This window comes from Sapajus apella, unplaced genomic scaffold, assembly GCF_009761245.1.
Source record: "Sapajus apella isolate SASKATOON/1434 unplaced genomic scaffold, GSC_monkey_1.0 scaffold103, whole genome shotgun sequence".
NCBI lineage: Eukaryota > Metazoa > Chordata > Mammalia > Primates > Cebidae > Sapajus > Sapajus apella.
In genome coordinates this window covers 6,395,425-6,413,580 of record NW_022437043.1, presented here as the reverse complement: position 1 = coordinate 6,413,580, position 18,156 = coordinate 6,395,425, and the positions used below count along the sequence as shown (strand labels likewise).

Here is an 18,156-nt window from a genome sequence, read left to right as displayed (position 1 = left end):
TCTTTAGACAAACTCACCAATTGTCAATCAGAAAATGTTTTTATTTACCTATAGCCTGGAAGCCCCCCACCTCTTGAGTTGTCCCACCTTTCTGAACCTAACCAATGTATTTATTAAATCTATTTGATTGATGTCTCATGCCTTCCTAAAATATACCATGACCACCTTGGGCACATGTTCTCAGACCTGTACCACAACCACCTTGGGCACATGTTCTCGGACCTCCTGAGGGCTGTGTCACAGGTCACCATCAATCATATTTGGCTCAGAATAAATCTCTTCAAATATTTTTTACAGAGTTTGACTCTTTTTGTCAACAAAGGGAGAGAGAAAATTAGTTTTCCTCCCCTACAAATCCAGTATTGTAGAGAACCTGCTTTGGGGTTCAGATGACAGCAGGGCTTTTCTTCCCTTAAGCAAGCCTTTTAACAAACCCAATTTTGAGCATTCCCAACTGTGCTAAGCTCTTCCTACGAAATGCAAGACTACATTGTGATGAGCTTACTCAAAAATCAGGAGTTTATTGTAAGATCGTCACTTAAATCTCTGGCTGTGTGGCCAAGGCTTGTCCCCACTGTTTACATGCTGTGGGGCAAAAGCTAGACTGGTGGAAGCTTCAGCAGACATTTCCTTTGCCTCTCCCTCACCCTATAGATTCCTGAGGGGTGGAAGTCTTATTACCTCAGAATAATACACAATGGTTGTCAGCCAGTCTCATTGGCTTTTACGAAATTCTTTTATGATCTGCTTCACACAAAACTGTTAAATGTTGTTCTAATCTAAGTGCTGATATCCTACTTTCTCTTTTGAATGACTGAATCTCATGACTGTCTAGCAGCTATTTAAACTCTCAGTATTCTTCAACCTGACCTGACCTGATTCTCTTCTACAGTAGTGCTTCTCAAAGTATGGTCCCCAGACCAGCAGCCTCAGCATCATCTGGCACTTTTTCTGGGATGCACATTGTTGAGTCCCACTCCAGATCTTCTGAATCCAAAACTTTGGGAGTGGAAACCAGCATTATGTAGTTCAACAAGCCCCCCAGGTGATTCTGACACATGTTGAAGGTTGAGAACCACTGGCTAGAAAACTCTGATATGATGTTTGTTGATGACTCATATCTTGAGAATAAGTAAAGCATATTTTGTGCTGGCTATGCCATAAGTGCTGACTATTCTGCTATTATAGTTGTTCCTTTATCAATAGTTCACTCTACTCAAATAGCTGAATGACAGTTACATCACCAGCATGTCAGCTTGCTAAACACATGAGTGCATATCTATACAAACAGATGAATCTTTGGAGTTGCTCATAATTTTTTAGTACATTATGGAAACAATGAGGTTTTCTACCCTCATCAGGCACCCCAACTAAAATGGAAAAATAGTAATTTATTGGAGGCACTATCACATCCAAATGAAGTATAAATTAGAAACAGAGAAACTCATTCTAAAGGTAATACTTTTAAAGCAAAAGGGATTTTCTTATCTGACTATTATGTAAAACAAGCAATCCTTTCTGTAGGTATTCTAAAGACACTTACTCGATCTGACTTAATGAATCCTGAAAGGCTTATTCAAATATGATAATCTGCCTGCTCAGGAGAAAAGAAATAGTGGCCTTCTCAGAACTGTCACATGTGCAATAATGGGCATTGGCATTGCCAGGATGAGGGCTTAACGTCATCAGAGGCCATCTCTAGACCTTTAATGCTTTGTCTGTGAAAGTATTCACAATGATAAATTGTTTAAACTTTCAAAAATCTTGCTGAGAAAAATCTTCCTCGTAAAAGATGGCCAAATCTTGCCTTCTCTGTTGTTATCATGACCCGGGAAAAGCTGCAGAAAAAGGCAAAGCTCAGAGCCTTTGCCTCAAAAATCATTTGAACATTTCCAAATGGATTTCATTCAGTTATCTAAATCACAAATTTTTATTAGATTTTAGTAATGGTGTGTTAGGTTTATACTTGGATTAAAGTTTTCTTTTGCTAAAAGGTGAAAAGATGATAGATAGATAGACAGATAGATAGATAGATAGATAGATGATAGATAGATAGATAATAGATTGATAGATATTGTTTTTCCCACTTGCATTACACTCTAGTGATAGAGTACATGCATTAATCTCCAGTGACAGAAAATCTCACTTTTCAGGTGAAATACTTAAGAAACTGTGTAAAGTACTACCATTAAAACAAAAATTTCTTTGTTCACATTGATCCACTAAGTTTTGGCAAAATAGAACGGGCCAATGATCTCTCATAATACTCAGAAGAGTTTAATCTCCCCTGATCTAAAATCTAACCATCAGCTATAACGATAAGGCAATTGTCATCTCATCTCAAAATCTTCATGGTCTCTCCCCTTGAAACAATTCCAGGAAGACCCATGAGTCTGTGATGATTTCTCCTCTCTCGGATTCCACCATGTAAACACTTCAGGCTTCTCAAATATTGTCAAAAACAACACCATATGCCCAACAGGTGCAAGCTGCATTTTCAAAGAGTATATTACCAGATATACCCTTACACAATTTGCAATCAGGAGACTGGAGATGCTGGAAGAGAAACCAATGCAGAAAGAGAAACTTTCTAAGGAAAGTCAGCCTTAGAAATGTACTAGATGGGCAGGCCAAGGTGGGAGGATCACTTGAGCCAAGAGTTTGAGACCAGCCCTGACAACATAGCTAGATCCTGTCCCTACAAAAAATTTAAAAATTAGCTGGGCATGATGGGCATAGTCTCAGCTACTCAGGAGGCTGAGGCAGAGAATTGTTAGAGCCCAGGAGTTCAAGACTACAGTGAGCTATGATCACACTATAGCACTCCAGCCTAGGCAACAGAGTGAGACCCTGTCTCTAAAAAAAAAAAAAAGGAGAAGAAGAAGAAGAAACACACTAGAAAAGACCATTTCAGGTCCTTTTAACTACAAGTACTGCATTTTAACTCCAGGGTGTGTAGCCATGGGTACATACAAGCCAATGTCAATGTGTTAAGGATCCTTCCACTAAGACATCTCTCCAGTCCCACGAGAGACTTAACTCTGAGAGTCACCAAAAAGGACTACATAAGCAAAGACTTCCTGAAGTGGACAGCCCTCTCCCAGGATTCTAGCTAAGATCCAGAATCAGGGCAACAGACCCTCATTTTATTATTTGACTCCTCTTTTCCCCTTTATTGTTTTTATTTTGTGGTAGATACTAGATTGTTAAAATGGTCATCCTACTCTTTTCGTTTTTCCGTTTTTTTTAACACTTTCATTTTTCCAAAAACTCTGTGAATTCGCCTTTCTCAACTGCAACAACAGCCAATCTTTCCAGCTGTTGGATTTCTCATCCAGCCCCAGATATTCTAGTAAGACTCTTATACCCATATCTATAGGACTAAAGAGTACCAGATTTCACCCCAGGACTGATCACGTCACTCCCTTCTGTCTTCAATACATAAATATTAACCTTGAGACATCTATATGTCTTAACTTGGCACTAGGTCATTAACAATTAACTATTGTTTCTGATATTTCCAAGAGCTTTCAAATAAACTGGGGAAATATCGAGAATAGGACAGGCATGGGACTGATACAAATGATAGTCCAATTATTTTCTCATAAATCTACACAAAAACTATTAAATGATTTATTTAACTCTAGAGTGTTTTCGTCAACAATCAATCAAACCTATTAAATTCAGACAATAAGTGGCACTTACCATAAACAACACATATATGCCATCTCAATGTGCACTCCTGGGACTTTCTTTGGATGTAATCAAATGGATTTTCTATGCCTGCTGCATTAAAATACGCTGTACACTTTTGGTATATTCATTCAGCCTTTCCAAGCACTCAAAACAGAACCTCCCAGTGTTCTTATTTTATTAATATTTTGACATATTACCTTACCAGGAGGTATCCAAGATCCTGTATTTCATTGATTTGTGCAAGGATTTATACTTTGAATAGGAGTTCCTGAACTAGATCATGTTATCCATAATTTATATCAGACTTTGGCTCAAATAGCAAATGAAAATAGCTCAAGCATTAGGAGCACAACAACATTTGAGCGTAAATCTATCAGATAGAATTTTCATTTGTTCACCAGCCAAGGTAGAGTCTTAGAGTTTTTATTTGCTCACAAGCCAAGGTGAAGTCGGGGCAATGGGTAACACATTTTATTATGTCTGGATAAGTACTTTAGGAGAAATGGGGCAATCAATCAATGAATGAATGAAAAAGCCACTTGCTTATCTAATATTGGCCAAACTAATCCTTTGGCAAATTTGACAAAGCCCAAATTGCTCTCCTGGTTGGGCTTTGGGAAACTAACATTGGACATGAAGTGAGTTTCAATATTTATTATTACGATTGACCTTTAGCTTTTTGCCCTCCTCCACCATCTAACTCCAACTGTCTAAATGTGGCTGCACAGCTAGGATCTTAAAACAACAGTTAACCCATGATCAGAGTCTGAAGGAACCTGAAATCTTCATAGTCAGCCCAGCTTGGTTGCTGAGTGACTGAGGCAATAGTTGAGAAATTCTGAAAGGGAGCTGGTGCCCAACTGATATAGTTGAGATGGAAGTGTTAACTGAAGACAGTGACAACCAAAACACAGAGACAGCCTGTCACACATTGCTCAAAGCCAAACTTCCAGGCCTTCTGGGGAATGCACAAACAACCAAACTTGTTTTCTTTGAGGACACGGTCTGCTGTCCAAGGGCAGAACAGCCCACTTGGCCCTTTGCTGGTCACCAGTTAACCCAGCAAGAGGAAAGCATGGTTCACCATTTCCAAATGTCTGTGGTTTTCCTTCTTACCTTTCTCTTCGTTGTAGAAAAATTCTTTGTTAGATAAAATCAATCTGTTATTAGTATTTTGTATCCAAGTAAGTTAGCATGATAATAATTAACAATATGCCTTCGAGCTATTCTTTGATACATGCCACCTAACCTCAATGAGCCTCTTTGCTCATCTTGTGAAATGGAAATGCACGGTACACATCTAGAGAGAATTCAGTAAAATCATGAAAGTGACAGTGCCTAGCACTGGATCTGGCACATACACAGAAAAGTTGCCTGCCCAGGTGGAGTTAATGAGGAAGGTGTTCAATCAAGCAGTCAACAAGCATTACAGGTAAATGCCTAAGTGGAATGCTTAGTGAAATCCTAATCAATCAATTAACCATCATGTGTATGTTCAGTTCCTTGCCCTGGGGAAGATATGAAAGGACAAACAAGATCCCTTCCTTTAAGGAAACAGAGGATAAGTCAGAGAGATAAAATACACACATGACCCAATACTTCAAGAACGTGGCTATGGTGGGACTTCACAATTTGAATAAACTGCAGAAGGACAAAGGAGGGTGAGGACACTAATATAAGAGTGCATGAAGGTGAGGAGGAGCAGAGACAGTCCCACCAGGTAATCAGAACCCTCCATCTCAGCTCCCTTCTGGTACCCCAACAGAGCTCTTCAGCACATGTTATAGGCAATACCATAGAGCAAGCTTGTCTGACCCGTGGCCTGGATGCCGCATGCAGCCCAGGACAGCTTTGAATTTGGCCCAACACAAATTCATAAACTTTCTTAAAACATTATGAGATTTTTTTTTTTTTGCAATTTTTCTCTAGCTCATCAGCTATCATTAGTGTTAGTGTATCTTACGTGTGGCCCAAGACAATTCTTCTTCTTTCAATGTGGCCCAGGGAACCCAAAAGATTGGATACCCTCACTCCTGCCCTAGATTAAAATCTTGAGTTATATAAATTCTCTGTGCCTCAGTTTCCTCATCTATAAAATAGAAATAACGATACCTACTTCAAAAAGTTGTGTGCTTTAAATGTAATAATGGGTGAAAAGCACTTAGCACAGTGCCAATACAAAGCAGGCAATATATAATAGTTACTATTATTTCAGTTATTTGTTACTGACATTGTCTTTCTATCTCTATTATCTCACATCTTCTCTTGCAACCACATTGCAAAACATCACTTTGCTCCCAGTTTCACAGATTCCTTGCTCTTTCTGGCTTCTACCTCTGTTTATGGTGAATGTACTACAGCTCGTTCCCTCCACCTTTACCCTCTAAACCCACACAGAACACATCAACCTGCCACTGCCGTTTCCAATTTTCAAGGTCTAGATTAAATCTGCAAAGACTTCCCAGATTAATTTGCTCACCACTCAATTGCAAGGGTTTTACCTTTTATAGCATTCTTCACAGACAGCATTGTATTATAGTTGCTTTCGTAGGCAAAAGCCTCTAATTGTCTTCTGAGGCAAGCATACTGCTTTATTAACCTTTGCTTTCCCTATGGCCAGCCTAAATACAGTACATAATAGGCTAGTTAGAACTAAAAGTCTGAAATTCTTCATTTGGGTTCTCCAGAATAAAGGGCAATTAGCAACCTCTGCTTCTAGAGCCCACCAGGATTCTGCATTGCATGCATGGGTAGGCCATAAAAGGAACTGATCCAGGAATCAGAACCAACAATCTGAAAATATGTGTGAATTGTGCATCCTTACAGCATTTTGAACAATAAACACTTTTGGTGGCTGAAACCCCTAATGATGAGAATTCATAATTACTGGATTGTATGTGTGCTGGTGTGTGTCCATGCATGCACACATGTGTGCAAGTCCAAATGCCAAACCTCTGTGTTGTGTGGCTTCCTGCATGTTTTTCAAGGTTGCAAAACCCACTAACCAGAGCGTATTTAGCTTTAGCCTTGGCTTATAAGAGAGCTTTCACTGTGTTGAAATCTAAGGCAAGTTTTGTTTTTGTTTTTGTTTTTGTTTTTGAAGGTCCTTAGAGTAAGGCAAGTATTTTTTAACAAAAGTCAAATGTGCCCTTTGGGTGAATTGAATTCCTCGATCTCACAGTGATCTTCACACAATGACGAAGTCACCTAACATTGCATTTCTCAGAATGTATCTGTATTAGTCCATTCTCACACTGCTATAAAGAACTACCTGAAACTGGGTAATTTATTAAGAAAAGAGGTTTAATTGACTCACGCTTCTGCAGGCTACACAGGAGGCATGACTGGAAGGCCTCAGAAACTTACAATCATGGCAGAACGTGAAGGGGATGCAAGCACCTCCTTCACGTGGTGGTAAGAGAGAGAGACAGTGAAGGAGGAAGTGCGACACACTTTTAAACCATCAGATAGTGTGAGAACCCACTTACTATTACAAGAACAGAAAGGAGAAATCTGCTCCCATGATTCAATCACCTTCCACCAAGCCCCTCCTCCAACATGAGGATTATAATTTGACATGAGATTTGAGTGGGGGCACAGAGCCAAACTACTTCAATATTCCTATTGTTAATTGATGCACAACTATAGTTATACTAAAAATTATTTGCTGTTTATCTGAAATTCTAATTTAACTGGGTCTCCTATCCTTTATCTGGCAAACTTACTATGGAAATAAATGAAGACCACCCAAATGAGAACAAACATAGGTTATTTATTCAGAGCTTGCTACAGAAAGAAAGTCAGCCAACATAATTTGTGGTTAGCATAGATTCAAAAACAGGCAGGGGAGTGGGAAAGAGCTTCAGGTATGCCCTGGTTGGAGGGCTAACTAGGAGTTGGGCATGTTATTGATTGGTCTGGGGAGCAGATTTGGCTTTCTCCAGTCAGACATAAGTTGGAAGCTAGGGCAAAAAACAGGGCAGTTTTTGATGAAGACCTGACTGTTCTGGACCAGCTGCTGAGGAGATTGTGGTTTGAATTCCCAAGACAGCTGTTGGTAGTTTAGGTGCTAGAAAGGTGACTGCAGAGGTGATGGTTTGGCAAGGGATCAGAATAGACATTTCTCCAAAGAAGATATACAAATGGTCAGCAAGTACAGAAAAAGATGGTTGACATTGTCAGTTATTGGGTAAATGCAAATCAAAATCACAATGAGATGTTACTTCAAACCCACTAGGATGGCTATAATCAAAAAGATGGGAAATAACAAGTGTTGCTGAAGAGGTAGAGAAAGAAGAACCTTCATACATTTCTTGTGGGAATGTAAAATGGGAAAGCTACTGTGGAAAACAGTTTGGCACTTCAAGTTAAACACAGAGTTAGTGTATGACCCAGCAATTCCACTCCTAGCTGTATACCCAAGAGAAATGAAAACATATGTCCATAGAAACACTTGTACATATGCCGAGGCCAGGTTGGCTGTAGAGACCCCAACCCAGGTGGTGCTAAAGGAATTAAGAAACAGAAACAGAAATAGAAAGTAAAAGGTGGGTTCAGAGTGGGGATCAGGGGTCTCCCACCATTTCCAGCTGAGAGTCCAGAGCAGACTCTGACCTACATATTTATTCTTTACTTTCCAGTGACAAGTTTTACAAGCGGATGCTCTGTGTTCTTTCATTGGTTAAAGGTAAACTAACCAGGCAGCTAGTATATGTTTACTACAGGTTAAAGACAAACTAGAAAGCGCTCTTTAGAGAGAACAAAGGAAAGAGTCACATATTCTGTATTCAGATAACTAATTCATCTGCTGTGAGACATATTCATATCGGTTACTGTTTTATAACCCTTTTAGCAGTTTTCTGCCTTGGGGGGCTGACTAGGTCTTCCTTGCCACCGCTCTCAGTAAACAATATGATTTCTCACACACGTCAGAATTTGCTGTCAACACACATAAATATTCACAGTAACATTATATACAGTGACCAAAAAAGTAGAAAGACCCTAAATGTCCATCAGCTGATGAATTGATAAACAGAATGTGGTACATCCATTTAATAGAATATTATTCATCAATAATAATTAATGAAATTCTAATACATGGTACAGTGTGGTTGAACCTTGAAAACATTATACAAAATGAAATAAGCCAGTCAAAAAAAGGCTACATATTGTATAATTCTATTTATATGAATTATCCAGAATAGGAAAATCCATAAAGACAGAAAATAGATTAGTGGTTTCCAGGGCCTAGGAGGAGAGGAGAGTAGAGATTGACTGCTAATGGTTACAGAGTTTCTTTTTGGGGTGATGAAAATGTTCTGGAATTAGTGCTAATGGTTGCATAATTTTTGTGAATATATGAAAAATTATTGAATTTTAAAAAATACTTTAAAAAATACTGATTTTCCTTAGGGTACATTTTCTACTCACCACTTGTAATAAGTAAGGTATGTCTTCTAACTTTTGCAGCCCTCCTAAATGTACACTACCTGGACAACTGTACAAAACGGACCTGATTTTGGTCTCTTGCCATTGTTCTATGTTCTTCCACAGACATAGCTTCAGTGTCTTCTAACTCAGTCCATTAGTTATGACTGGCAAATGCTGCTAGAGATCCACATAGAAGACTTGAGAGGTTATCCAGGCCACTTTTTAAAATAGACTATTTCAGGTGATATAGTAAGGACTACAAAATATTCTAAGAGTTTAGAAAGGTTAAAAAATAGTTATGGCTTTTTTCTTCCTTTTCTTCTGTTTTTATTCTCTCTATAGTCTTAGCAAAGATGATTGTCATGGCCTCTGGTTAATTTTAATCATCTCGAGGAAACTAGAAGGCCATAAATTGCAGCTCTAATGCTCCTTTAGCTGTCTCTGCTTCAATATCTACAGCTATTTTGCTTATGTTTGCTTAAAGTCAACTGCAATAAGCTAGTTGACTTTAAGATGGTAAAAGCTTTATATTTTACCTTTCTCACTGCTCTGAACACTTTTTCAAAGGTCTATTGGTAATATATGTTCTAAACCAGCCATCCTCAACACCATATAACATTTATATAACCTGAGAAATACTTTTTAGATGCTTTAAGCCCCAGACCCAGGTTAATTGGCCTGGGGTGGAGTCTGATATCGATATCATTTTTGTTTTATTTTGATTTTGAGATGGAGTATCACTCTGTCACCGAGGCTGGAGTGCAATGGCACAATCTCAACTCACTACAACCTCTGCCTCCCAGGTTCAAGCAATTCTCCCGCCTCAGCCTCCCGAATTGCTGGGACTACAGGCACCTTCCATCATGTCTGGCTAATTTTTGTATTTTTGTAGAGATGGGGTTTCACCATGTTGGCCAGGCTGGTCTTGAACTCCTGACCTCAAGTGATCTGCCTGCCTTGGCCACCCAAAGTGCAGGGATAATAGGTGTGAGCCACTGTGCCTGGCCAAAAATCAATATTTTTAAAAAGTTCTACCTGGCAATTCCAATGGAAAACCAGGATTGATGAAAACTGCTCCAAAAACACAGTTATTAGAATCCAAATCACTGACAACAACAAATCCTGGGGAGGATGTGGAGCAACAGGAACTCTCATTCATTGCTGGTGGGTATGTAAAATGGTAAAACCAATTTAAAAGGCAGCTTGGCAGTATTTCTTACAAATCTATACATACTCTTACTGTGCAATCCAGTAATTGCACTTCTTGGTATCTACCCAAAGGAGTTGAAAACTTGTGCCCGGATATGGTTTATAGCTTTTTAAAAATGGCATCTTTAAAGGCTTTCCCAGATAATCCCAACCTCTCTGTCTTTGCATTGGTGTCAGTTGACTTTCCCCATTTGAGATGCCTAACTTTCATGGTTCTTCATATTCTGAGTACTTTTGAATTATATGCTGGACATTTTGAATATCAGGTTAGGAAACTCTTGAACAATTTCTGTTTTTGTTTTAGATAAAGGGATCTCACTCTGCTGCTCAGGCTGGAATGCAGTGGTGTGATTATAGTCCACTGTAGCCTTCAACTCGTGGGCTCAAGGGATCCTCCTGCCTCAGTCTTCACAGTAGCTAGCACTACAGGCATGTGTCATCACACTCAGCTATTTTTCATTGTTTTTTGTAGAGACAAGTTCTCACTATGTTACACAGGTTGGTCTCAAACTTCTAGCCTCAAGCCATCTATCTTACTTCAGCCCGCAAAAGTGCTAGGATTACTGTTTTAAGTCACTGCTCTTGGCCAGATAGAATGATTTCTATTTTTTCTATCTTTTAGTTCACGAATTCTTTTATTGTCTCCATCTGCTATTGAATCCATTCACTGAGGATTTTTTTCCTTTGTTATCATGTTTTCCACTTCTAAAATTTCCATTTGTTTATTCTTTAAATATTCTTTTTTTGTGCCAGGGCTTTTTTACTTGTTTCAAAAGTGTTCATGATTGCTTATTTAAGCATTTTTTTTTTTAGACAGAGTCTCTCTTTGACGCCCAGGCTGGAGTGCAGTCACGTGATCTCAGTTCACTGCAACCTTCGCCTCCCAGGTTCAAGCAATTCTCCCAAGTAGCTAGGTTTACAGGCACACGCCACCACTCCCAGCTAATTTTTTGCATTTTTAGTAGAGACGGGGTTTCACCATGTTGGTCAGGCTGGTTTTGAACTCCTGACCTCAAGTGATCCACCCGCCTTGGCCTCCCAAAGTGCTGGGATTACAGGCATGAGCAATTGCGCCCAACCTACACATTTATAAAATAGCATCTTTAAAGGCTTTCCCAGATAATCCCAACATCTCTATCTTAACAGTGGTGTCGGTTGATTGTCTTTTCCCATTTCAGTTGCCCTGTTTTCCTGGTTCTTCATATTGTGAGCAATATTGAATAATATGCTGGACATTATGAATATCTGGTTATGAGGCTCTTAGTCTTGTGTAAATGCTATGCATATGTTGCTATTTCTGTTTTAGCAGATGATATACCTGGCTTCACAGGCAACCACCATAGTCCTTGTCCCTATGGTGGGGCCAGGGCAAGAGAGGGCCCGGGGGCCGGGGTGGGGGGGGGAGGTCCAGTTAAAAATGGAGTGAGTTTTGAGGGGAGCACTGTTTGAGGTATTTGAATGCTCGAGGCATATGAAAGAGCAGACAGAGGTCGGATTCCATTATCTTCACTGGGGATGAAAATTGGGGGTGTGGGACATGCGACTGGGAACTGCAAACCTCCCCTCCCCACCCTGGTAGCTGCGCATGCTCTTTGGGCACCGGCCTCAGTGCGCATGTTCACTGGGCATCTTCCCGTCAGCCCCTTTGTCACGTGGCGAATGCCCGGGAGCTGTGAGGGTGTTCAGTGGCTTTCCTGCTGTTTGGAATCTTCTTCCTCTACTGAAACTCGTCTGGTAGGTCCGCAGGCCAGTCCTCCCAGGGGCTGAAGAGTGAGGGTGAGGAGGAGCCAGGTGGCTTTGGGCGGGTCCCATGGGTCCCTCAGTGTGGTGGTCCGTGGCTTTTGAGGGAGAAGGGCCTCAAGGTCGTACCCCTTCTCCTCACAGTTTGTGACACCACCATCGGCTCTTTGGTCATCAAGGGGCCAGGACAGGGAGGAAGGTATGCCACGGAGGGAAGGCAGTCAGGGGCTCAGGTGAAAATGGGGCAAGTGCTGGGGGTGCTGTTGGAGGGGTGGAAGTCCCGAGGCTCCAGGAACCCATGATACAGGGTGCATTCCTGAGTCCTGAATGGGGCTCCGGGCGGGGGCAAGGTGGGTGGTAAGGAAGGGGTCTGGCACCTGGAAAGGCTGAGGCTCCCCTCTCCCCACCATGGTGTGGAGTGGGGAGCGTACCAGTAAGAAGCTTTGCAAGGTGTCACCTCAACTATGGAGGGTCCAGAAACAATGAGGAGGATTTGGCGAGGCTGTGCGGTCCAAGCAAACCTGATTTGAGGGGGGTGAATGGCTCTAGTAAGTGGGAGTGTGCCAAAAGCAGTAGTAACAGGAATTGTGATTCACTAGTGTTTTCATGTGGAGTCCACTTGTGAAACTAAACCTCATCAGAAATGTCCTCTGTCAGCAGGGCATAGTGGCGCATGTCTGTAGTCTCAGCTACCCTGGATGCTGAGGCGGGAGGATCCCTTGAGTGGGAGGTCGAGGCTGCAGTGAGCTATGATTGCACCACTGCACTCCAGCGTGAGCAACAGAGTGAGACCCCGTGTCTAAATGAAATTTTTAAATAATATCTTGTGCCTTTTGCCACATGCCTTAAGATGACTGTTCTGCCAGCTCGGGCAGCATAAGTGGTTTTGCAAGCACTCAGAAAACGTACACACTTACACTTAACACTCTGGGACTTGTTTTGAGAGTATTTTCAAAATTAAAATGACAACTTTTGGCCATCGAAGTAATCGAATATATCTGTCCTCTCAAGTGCATGTTCCCAATCACAGTTTTCTCTTTTCAGTGTGAAATATGGGTTTTCGAAGAAGATTAATCTATCCACGTATACCAATATGCTATATAGAATCTTCTGAGGTAATTGGGCCTATGCTGTTGAGTGCTTTAATTCAATGTTTTCTATTAACAGAAATTAATTTTTGTGATAGTTTTGTTGCATTAGTCTAGATACACTAATAAAGGTCTTTCATGCTGATAAAAAATTATTCTGGCATCTCATGAAGGAAACATTGACTCAGGAGGATTTTTTTTCTCTTGTGTTCTCCAGCTTTTGCCCGTGACTTCCTTCTTATGCTTTGCTTGTTAATGACAGATTGTAGACATCTATTCCAACATAGACTATAATAGCTTCCAAAGTCCTTGTGGGTAACTTTTCTCACAGTAACCTTTCTGTGGTTAGTCTTATTAACCATGTAGAACGGAGTGGGAGAAATGATTTTAGGCTCAGTTATGATGAGAAACATCTATGCATTTTGTGTGTGTATATGTATATATATATATTTTTTGACATGTATTAATAACATAACTTTTTAAATTTACACACACACACATATTCCCTTATCACAAGCAGTCCAGTGATGAGGAACCTGAAGAAATGGAACCACCAACTAAAAACCAGGATCCTGCACCTGCTCCAGAGAGAATGGATGAGGGAGCATTTGCAGCTCAAGGTGAAGGGAAAGGGAAGAAGAATGCCTGTTGGGGTGTGTGTGTGTGTGTGTGTGTGTGTCTCATGCATTGTCACATAGCAGGAACTGGAGGAAAGAAAACAATGGAAAGAATACCTGAAATTGACTGGAAAAGTGAGGAGGGTATATAGTGTGCAGCTTAGCTTAGGGAAACCCCTCACTATGATGAAATGTATCCACGTTATGAATGGCAGAATGGAGACTCGAGGATTGTGTTTTATCCAAGAACATTTGACTGGTGAATACAAAATTTGTATTTTATTTCAAAGTTTGTGTCTTCCTACCATGTATGTTGCTGTGAAAACAGTAAATGATTTTGCTGAAAGTGCTTAAAACTCAAATGCTTTACTGTAAGGTAGTTTAGTACTGGCCCAAGACTAGACCCAGTTCAGAGGAGCAGGAGCAACTCCAAAAACCTGGTTGCTGAACGTTGGTCAGTTTCCCTTGATTGATATTTTTATGTGGTAAGTTTGATAAAAGCTGGATAATTCAGGTTACTGCCGTACAGGTAGCTGGTTTAGTATGATTTTTCAATTTTTTTTTTTTTTTTTTTTTTTTTTTTTAGTTGGAGTTTCTCTCTGTCGCCCAGGCTGGAGTGCAGTGGAGCAATCTCGGCTCACTGTAACCTCCGCCTCCCAGGTTCAAGTGATTCTCCTGCCTCAGACTCCTGAGTAGCTGGGATTACAAGCATGTGCTACCACGCCTGGGTAATTTTTTGTTTTTTTAGTAGCGACCGGGGTTCACTGTGTCAGCCAGGATGGTCTTGATCTCCTGACCTCATGATCTGCCCTCCTCAGCCTCCCAAAGTTCTGGGATTACAGGCGTGAGCCACCGCTCCTGACCTAGCATGATTTTTTAAGTGGCTTTTAAGAGGTTATTAAATCCTTTAATGGTTAGAAAAAACAAACAATAAAAAGAAATTATCCTGAGATTAACATGAGATAGAAGTAATTCCTTCTAAATAAAATATTTTGAAGCAACACATTTATGCAACTCAGGTCATGGGTTATTCTAAGGATTCACTGCTAAAGGTTTATAGAATATGACTGACAGCAATGCTCATTAATTGCTGTCTACCCACTTTTATCTCAGTGTGAGACAGTATATTTGCTGTAATTCACAAATAATGTTATTTTTGGTGCTTTGTTCTACATGGGATTCATTCATGGAATATTACATGTAGGACCTTTGGACCTAAATATAACTTTATTTTAACAAAGTTAAGCTTCTATTTACCCCAATAGGTAATGGGTGTCACGACTATAACATTTCGCATAGTCTTCAAATCCATTCAGCTAATCAATCCTTCAGAAATTTGCATTGCAATTGTAGTTGAAATTCTATCCATGTTGCAGACTTCAGATTTCTTAGCTGATGCCCACTGATTTTAGTACTCTATGGCTGAATATAGGCATTGTACAAGTCCTGTGGTTTATCCTTAGATTGTCATTTAAGAGAAAGGTTTCAAACCGGGCTCGGTGCTGTGCAATGATAGTCCCAGCTACTTGGGTGGTTGATGTGAGAGGATCGCTTGAGCCTAGGGTTCGAGACCAGCCTGGGAAACATAGTGAGACCTCATTGCTAATAAATAAACAAACAAACAAGCAAGCAAATAAATAAATGTTTCGTTATATAGGAAAACAACTATGTAAAGTTTGTTTCTAGTTTCTGGTAATGTTGCAGACATAGCTCCTTACTGAACTGTAACACTTAATATTTAAGACGGTAAATTTTATGTTATGTGTATTTTTTTTTACCACAATTAAAAAAAAACACCTGTCTTCCTAAATTCAATGTAGTGGTCATATACTCTTTCAAGTTACTTTATATGTTTTCAAGACATAAAATTTATAGAAAGGTTGCAAGAACAGTATAATTAACTCATAATACCTTTTACCTAGATTCACCAGTTGTTTACAGTTTTTGCTGTATTGGTTTCATATCTCTTCCCTCCCTGTCTTATCCTGCTACCCACACACTCACACACACTTACGATATTATGTTTACTGTTATTAATGCTGAATTGTTCAGATAAAGTTTCAGGTATTATGGCCCTTTACCCTAAGTACTTGAGTGTGTGTATATCCTCAGAACAAAGCAAAAGTCATTCCCTGGATAATCACTGCACAATGATCAAACTCAGGAAATTTAACAATGAGAAACTGCAGTGATTTAATACACAGTGTATACTCAGATTTTGCCAGTTATCCAGATAATTTTTTTTTTTTTTTTTTTTTTTTGAGACAGAGTCTTACTCTGTTGCTCAGGTTGGAGTGCAGTGGGAAGATCTTGGCTCACTGCAACCTCCGCCTCCCAGGCTCAAGGGATTCTGATGCCTCAGCCTCCTGAGTAGTTGGGACTACAGGTACCTACTACTGTGCCTACCTAATGTTTTGTTTTTTTATTTTCTTTTGTATTTTTAGTAGACATGGGGTTTCACCAGGTTGGCCAGGCTGATCTCGAACTCCTGACCTCAAGTGATTCTCCTGCCTTGATCTCCCAAAGTGCTGGGATTACCGACGTGAGCCACTGTGTCCGGCCGATACTGACATTTTTCAAGAGGATAGACCAGTTGGTTTTCAGAATGTTTAGCACTTTGGGCTTTTGCGTATAGTTTCTAAAGACTGTTTTTTCACTTACCATTTATTGATGCCTACTCCCACCATATAACTTGCTAGCTGCTAGGAGTCTAAATGCTAATGAGAGACAGGATGTCAGCCTTCATTTAATATGGTAAGGACAATCAGAAGTGCAATAAGGAGTGCAAAGGAGGCAACAAAGCTGTCTGAGGGCAGTCTTCGGGAAAGAAGGGGGTAATATTTGAAAAACCCTGTTTTCCTGTTTTCTGCTAACAGACTTTTGACATAATGTTCCTGAGATTCTTATCAACACATTTATTATTATACTAGTGAAAGCTTTTATTTAATAACACCGAGAGTATGAATATTATTTCTTTATTCATATTTCATGTTTTCCTGCTTAAAATGATAATTTTGTTTTGTCTTTAAGGCCCAGAGCCTGAAACTGATAGCCAGGAACTGGTTGAGCCAATGACTGGCTGTGAACCTGGAGATGGTCCTGCTGCCAAGAAGGTGTGCCTGCCAAATCCAGAGCAGGTGAAACCGCCCCAAGAAGGTAAGTAGTCCATTAAGCATGCAAACTGTAAGGCGTCTGTTTCCACAGTATTATAATTTTCTCTTTTTTCTGAGACAGAGTCTCACTGTGTCACCCAGGCTAGAGTGCAGTAACTCGATCTCAGCTCACTGCAATATCTGCCTCCGGGCTTCAAGTGATTCTCCTGCCTTAGCCTCTTGAGCAGCTGGGCATGTGATACTGCGCCCAGCTAATTTTTGTAATTTCAGTAGAGACAGGGTTTTGTCATGTTGCACAGGTTGTTGTTGAACTCCGGACCTCAGGTGATCCACCCAGCTCGGCCTCCTAAAGTCCTGAGATTACAGGTGCCCACCACCGCACCTGGCGAATGTTTCTCTCTCTTTCCCTTTTTTTTTTTTTTTTTTTTTAATTTTTAGTAGAGCTCGGGTTTCACCGTGTTGCCCAGGCTGGTCTTGAACTCCTGACCTCAAGTGATCTGCCTGCCTTGGCATCCCAAAATGCTCGGATTAAAGGTGTGAGCCACCACACCCAGCCCACATAATTTCCTTTATAGAATTTCTTTTTCTAATCCAGAGTCCAGTTCAGGATCATGTGTTGCATGTACTTGTCATGTGGTTTTAGTTTCCTTTAATCTGGAATGGTTCCCTAATTTTTCTTTGTCATTCAGGTTACTGACATTTTTTAACAGGATGGACAGGTGGGTTTGCAGAATGTTCAGGAGTTTGAGATTTTTTGTGTATTTTTTTTTTTTTTTTTTTTTTTTTGAGACGGAGTTTCACTCTTGTTACCCAGGCTGGAGTGCAATGGCACGATCTCGGCTCACCGCAACCTCCGCCTCCTGGGTTCAGGCAATTCTCCTGCCTCAACCTCCTGAGTAGCTGAGATTACAGGCATGCGCCACCATGCCCACCTAATGTTTTGTATTTTTAGTAGAGACGGGGTTTCACCATGTTGACCAGGATGGTCTCGATCTCTTGACCTCGTGATCCACCCGCCTCGGCCTCCCAAAGTGCTGGGATTACAGGCTTGAGCCACCGCGCCCGGCCTTTTTTGTGTATTTTTAAAGACTTTTTTCACTCAGCGTTTATTGGTGGCTACTCATGCCACATAGCAGTCTAAGTGCTGGGAGTGAAAGTGCTATGACAGACAGTATTTCAGCCTTGAGTCATTTAATATGATAAGGACAATCAGAAGTGCAATAACAGAGAAGTGCAAAGGAGGCAACAAAGTTGTCTGAGGGC

The 18,156-nt window shown here is 40.5% G+C and overlaps 1 long non-coding RNA gene across 1 annotated transcript; it reads right to left on the bottom strand.

The window, feature by feature from the left end:
- Nucleotides 1–10,637: 10,637 nt before the first annotated feature.
- On the bottom strand, nucleotides 10,638–17,850 carry LOC116536711. The gene is made up of 2 exons (XR_004262768.1): nucleotides 17,783–17,850; nucleotides 10,638–10,741 (listed from the first exon to the last, which is right to left on the bottom strand). It is a non-coding gene; the product is annotated as an uncharacterized LOC116536711 (long non-coding RNA).
- Between the last annotated feature and the right edge of the window lie 306 nt (nucleotides 17,851–18,156).